Genomic DNA, 6663 nt, shown 5'->3' on the forward strand with positions numbered 1-6663 from the left:
TTTTGTGTTTATTGATATATTTATGTGTGTGTGTGTGTGTGTGTGTGTGTGTGTGTGTGTGTGTGGCCATGCTTGGCAATATTTAGGGCTTATTCCTGGCTCTGTGCTCAGGGATCATTTTTGGCAGTGCTGTGGGGACCACATGGATGCCGGGGATCAAACTCAGGACAGTTCCCTACAGGCAAACACCCTCCCCACTGTGCTATCACTTCATCCTCTATTGGTAATATTTTACATCTAAGGCTGTATTGAGTATCCGGAGTCTGATCATGCCTCTTACACAAACCCGACATTTTACTTGAGTACCAGGGGGTGGGATGACAACTATAGTAAAGCAATGGACTGTGCATGACCCTGGCCCCAGGTTCCATCCCTGGCAACTGAGAAGCGAGAATGTAATAGTGTCAGTGATACCAAAAAAAAAAAAAACACATACAAGGCTGTTCCTCAGGGTTAAGGTACCTGTCTTTCCCTTGGCACAGACATTTATAAAAGAAAGAAATGCAGTATTGCCATTTTGGGAGACGGTAAAAGTCAGATTAGTGTTTAAATGACATGTTAATGAAAGTTAGCCGTGTGAGACTCATTTTTTTATTTTTTTACCAAAGTTGTAAATTAATCTTTGAAACCCATTATTGCAAAGGGGTTTTGTTGCTTGTGGCCAGGCATATGAACATTTCAGTACCCTATTGTTAAGCGACTCCCAGACTGTTTGCCTTCCTAGCATTCCTGTGTAGACTGGGCATGTTCTGGAAATTACTTTTGATTATCAGGAAATAAACTGGAAAGTCATTGAAAGCCTGTAGGTCATAGTGTGCTAGTGACTCACTCTTTCTTCCTCCCCATTATTTGCAAGCATTCAATGTCAGGGCCACCGTCTTGCTTTCCCAGGCACCAGTCACCCTGCACGGCCCATTGAGATGGGAGTGCAGGTTCTGGGTGCAATGGGTTAGAAGGAGGCTCCGCAGAGCCCTGTTCTCCCAAACCCACCCCAGACAGACCCACACAAGCCTCCCACTGTTGCTGGAGACTTGCTGGCCCTAGGCTTGTATTTGTAACCCCGAGTTCCCTTGTCTCACAGAGACTGTGCTTGTATTTTCTTGTTCGGTGGGGGGAGGGGATTTGGGGAGTCACACCCGGCAGCACTCAGGGGTTACTCCTGGCTCTTAGGCCAGAAATTGCTCCTGGCAGGCTCTGGGGACCATAGGGTATGCCAGGATTCAAACCACTGTCTGTCCTGGATTGGCTGCGTGCAAGGCAAATGCCCTACCGCTGTACTATCTCTTCAGCCCCAAGTATTTTCTTTCCTTATGGCTTTGGGGTTACCCTGGTGGTACGCAAGCTTACTTCCAACTCTGTTCTCTGCGATCATTCACAGTGGGACCCAGGGGACCAGATCCACTTACGATGGGATCAAGTCTGGGGCTTGGTTGTGTATAATGCCTTAACCCCTATACCATTTCTCTGGCCCTAATCTTGTTTTTTTGTGTCATTTTATAAAGACCTTTATTTTGCCACATGCAGTGATGTTGGGGGATTATTTTTGGCTCTACACTCAGGAATTAACTCCTAATGCTACTTAAGGAACCATATGGGATATCCAGCATGAAACCCATGTCAGCCACATGCAAGGCAAGTGTACCTGCTGTACTGTCTCCCATTCCTTTTGTTTTGTTTTGTTTTGGGGTCACACCCGATAGCGCTCAGGGGTTACTCCTGGTTCCACGCGGGATTCGAACCAATGATCTTCTGCATGAAAGGCAAATGCCTTTCCTCCATGCTATCTCTCTGGCCCCACCAGCCCTTTTTCAAATCTTTTTTTTTTTTTTTATGCCACTTTCCCAGGTAATTGAATTGCTAAGGGGACAGCAGAAGGTGGGGATGACACACACATGCCAGGCTACGGGGCAGAAACATTTTCTAGCTGTGGTGCTTGCTGTAGGTCCCATATCAGGTTGTATGGTCATGAGCTTACCCTGAATCGCACTGGTGTGTGGAGGCACACAAGTGACAGCCTTGCAAGCGCTAGCCAAGAAAGGACCTCGGTTTGATCCCCCAGCGTTCCATATGGTCCCCCCAAGCCAGGGGCAATTTCTGAGCGCTTAGCCAGGAGTAACCCCTGAGCATCAAACGGGTGTGGCCCAAAAATACAAAAAAAAAAAATGATAATATAAAGAAATGGGAAGCGTTTGAACAAAACAATAACAAAAACTAAACAATTTGCCTTGCATATGGCCAACCTGGGTTCAATCCCTGTCATCTATGTTCCCCTGAGCCCACCAGGAGTAAGTCCTGAGCACAGAGCCAGGAGTAAGCCCTGAGCACTACTGGGTGTGGTCAAGAAAGCAAAATAAATAAATAATGGATTCATTTCACAGGCTAGGAAGAGTTCAGAGGTCTGGAGCACATGTTTTACATGAAAAACATGTTACAGCACATTACATAAAACTACATGTGAAGCATGCTGGACCCAAGAATCCCAAGTGCACATTAATTTCATTTATAGAAAGCCTGCAACCAGGCAAAATGATGTGATGGTGATTTCACAACAGCATTACTTGGGGAGAGCCAGCTACTCACTAAATCTGAGGAATTATCTCAGGCATGTAAATGCTCTGTGTAAGTGCTATGGGTGGTAGGTTCATGGCATAGACATTTAAATCTTACCTCCCTAGCCTTGAAATTACTCAACATATCTTTTTTGTTTATTTTTGGGGCCACATCCAGCAGCACTTGGGTTACTCCTGGCTCTGCTCTCAGAAATCACTCCTGGTAGGCTTGTAGGACCATATGGGATGCTGGGAATCCAGGGTCTGTCCCAGGTTTGGTCGGCCATATGCAATGCCCACTCTGGCCCCAACTCAACATATGTTTCTAACAGATCAATAACAAAGTTGTTTGCACACATACCTACCCTGGCCCCAGCTCTACCTGATGTAGCCCTGAAGTCTCCAGGCATCAAACCATCTGGTCTGAGTTGCTAAGCAGAAGTGACCCCAGACTCTGCAGCACTAGCATGGCACTAGCGTGGCTTCCCCAAGCACTTTAAGGCATGATCCCAGAGTATGAGGTAGGAATAAACCCTGAGGGGCTGGAGCAATATTACAGCAGGTAGGGTATTTGCCTTGTATGTGGCCAACCTAGGTTGGTTACCCAGCATCCATTATGGTCCCTGGAGTCTGCCAGTAGTAATTTCTAGGCGCAGAGCCTGGAGTAATCTCTGAGCAGCACTGGCTATGATTTCCCCCCTCCAAATACATATATAGTACAAATAAGTGCTTGCATTCTAGCAGCATTATACTCTTGCTTATGACAGCTTCCCTTGCACTCAGACCCATGACAGAAGGTTGTGTGACAGGTGAGGAAAACACCAATTAGTTTGGGGCAAGCAGCAGTGTTTCCTGTTTCCTGTTGTGCGCAGGAGCCTGCCTGGACTGCTGCTGTCAAGGGGACTCAGAGCGGGAATGCCCGCGGGCAGAGCAGGCAGTGTACAGGCACCTTGGAAAGTATTTGGAAAATATCTGCATGTGACTCAGCACCCACCTGCTGCAACTGTTCCCATGCTCCGGGGTTTTCTTAGAAAACCTTGGTATGTAGTTTTTGCAGTCAGAGCGTGCAGTGAAATGGGCCTCTGAACCTGCCTCGAGAGTCGCTTTCCTACGGCACTGTGTCCCTGTGGCTGCCACTCCACAGATCCATCTGTCTCACAAGCCCCACCGTGAGGAACTGGTACTGGATGAGGCACTGCAGATGTGTCGCTCTGTTGTCCTCAGCAACTCCTGCTAGCTCGGTATCACTGCCTCCCCTCTTCCTTGTTCTGCTTTATTATGTCACATAGACAAGAATTGAGCTTCTCTTGCACCTGCAGCTGATAGTTCCCTTGTCCTAATCATGAGACTCGACCACGGCTGTTCTCATCAAAGTCATCAGTGCACTCAGGAGCTTGATGTAGGCTAGAGACAGTCAGGAATAAGGCTGATGCGATTTGATTCCCCAGCACCCTATGGTCCCCAAACACCCCAGGGGTGAGCATAAAGCAAGAAGGAGGCCTGGAGCAGGCCGAGGTGTGCCTGGGCCTGAACCTCACTATCAAACCATCTGGCCTAGTTGCTGAGGCCCAGAGAGATGCTAATTGGGCTGAGGGCACATTTGCATGTGAGACAGGAGTGTCCCACTCAGTTTTCAAGGGACTTGGGGGCCCCACTTGGAGCCTCTCAACCCACTGGGTCAGCTACTCAGTGCTAGGGCCTGGGCATTACTGAGAGAAATAGAAACTAGTGTCATCACTGCAGGGGATGAGATGCCTGTGAGGTCACATCTGGCAGTTTTGGGGTGGGGTCCAGATGGTGTGAGGGATCAAACCAGATCTAATGCAAGCACCCAAACCCCTGTCCTAGCTCCCTATTTCTGACACTGTCATTTCCATGTCTCTGCTGACACTTGTCTTCCTGGTATAACAGGACTATGGTTTTTTTTTTTTTTTGGTTTTTGGGCCACACCCGTTTGATGCTCAGGGGTTACTCCTGGCTATGGGCTCAGAAGTCGCTCCTGGCTTTGGGGGACCATATGGGACACCGGGGGATCGAACTGCGGTCCATCCTACGCTAGCGCTTGCAAGGCAGACTTACCTCTAGCGCCACCTTCCTGGCCCCAGGACTGTTATTTTAAGTCCTAGCTCCCTCCCTGGGGTCTTTGGATCAGTCTGGAGAGGGCTCCAGAATTGGTATTTGTTATGTCCAGTCTTTAGGAACACTCTAATCTCCAGCCTATCTCACCCTCATCTCCTGCTGGAACCTCATCAGGGCTGAACCCAACCAAAAGGCAGAAGCAAAGATGGGTGACATTGGGTCAGGGTGGAGAGGCTCCCAAGAAGACATGCACATCTAAGTGTGCTCACCAGCCAGCATCACCTTTGGAACCTCAGTGCTGGTCTTTGCCCTTTCTGCAGGGAGCAAGCTGGAGCCCAGAGACCAGGCTCACCTTCCCAGCACAAGCAGCATCCAAAGCATCTTTGGGGCTGTTCACCTTCACAGGTTTCCTTGGAAGCTCACGTGGTCTGGATGCTTCCCACTGAATTCTGGGCCCTTTATACCCTCACTCTATTCGCTGTGCATTTGTAGCAACCCCAAGAGGACACTGGATGCAATGATGGAAGAAGGACAGGTCTTCCACCTGAAAGCTTAAAACCTTTGTTTTTGTTTTGTTTTGTTTTGCCTTTTGGGGCACACCCTGCGATGCTCAGGGGTTACTCTTGCCTATGCACTCAGAAATCTCTCCTGGCTCGGGGGACCATATGGGATGCCTGGGGATCAAACCAAGGTTCGTCCTAGTTTGGTTGCCTGCCAGGCAAATGCCCTACTGCTGTGCTATCGCTCCGGCCCCAGCTTAAGACCTTTGAGTCATCTCATTGGCCCCCATTTTAACTTCTCAAGGACCTACCAAGCTGTTTTCCATAGTGACCACACTATTTAATATTTCTATCAGCCATGCATGAGCACTCCATTCTCTCCAGATCCTCACCTTTGTTATTTTTGTGTCTTTAAAAAAGCCATCCTCCAGAGCTGGAACAGCAGGTAGAGTGCTTGCCTCGTAGTGGCCAACTTGGGTTTAATCCAGCACCCCATATGGTATTTGTTTTGTATTAGTTTTAGTTTTGGGGCCACACACAGTAGCAATCCTGGCTCTGCACCAAGAAACTGCTCCTGGCAGGCTCAAGGGAACATATGAGATGCTGGGGATTGAACAGTGATCCACAGCATGCAAGGCGAATGCCTTACCCATTGTGCTATTGCTCCAGCTTCCCATATGGTGTCTGAACCTCACCAGGAATATCCCAGAGCATAGAACCAGGAGTAAAAATAGCCAGGTGTGGGTCCAGAGAGGTGGCGCTAGAGGTAAGATGTCTGCCTTGCAAGCCTTAGCCTAGGACGAACCGCAGTTCGATCCCCTGGCGTCCCATAAGGTCCTCCCTAAGCCAAGGGTGATTTCTTTTTTTTTTTTTTAAGCCAGAGGCGATTTCTGAACGCACAGCCAGGAGTAACCCCTGAGTGTCAAATGGGTGTGGCCCAAAAAACAAACAAAAAATTAGCCAGGTGTTTTGACCCCAAAACTGAAAAATTAAAAGGCCATCTTAGGGCAAAAGTGGTACAGAGGTTAAAGAATTTGCCTTGCATGCAGCTCACCCAGGTTTCATCCCTGGCACCCCACATAGCATTACTAGAAGTGACCTTTGAGCACAGAACCACTAGTTGCCTCTGAACACTGCCTTGTGACGCCCCCAAAATAAATATAGCTAACAAATATAGAAAAATAAACAATATAATCTAATGAGGGTTTAAACTATGGTAAAGCTCATTTTGGTCAGCCAATGCGAACTTTGAGGCAGCTGGACACTATTAATTAAAAAAAAATTGCAAACACCGCCAACAAAAAGTCAACAAACCACAAATTCTTCTCAGCCCTGTGCATTTTGGTATCCAAACCTGGCTGGCTTCTCTCCTCTGAGCTTAGATGGCTATGAAGTGGGGTGAAATGGAAGTGACCCATTTCAGAGGCATTTGGGCTTGTAGGGACAAAACAAGTCTGCTGGGATTCCTATAGGGTCCTCAACTTCACAAGATTCTGGAGGTTTGAAACAGAGCATGCAAGTGTGTGGTAAACACC

Source organism: Suncus etruscus, chromosome 2, assembly GCF_024139225.1.
Source record: "Suncus etruscus isolate mSunEtr1 chromosome 2, mSunEtr1.pri.cur, whole genome shotgun sequence".
Lineage (NCBI taxonomy): Eukaryota > Metazoa > Chordata > Mammalia > Eulipotyphla > Soricidae > Suncus > Suncus etruscus.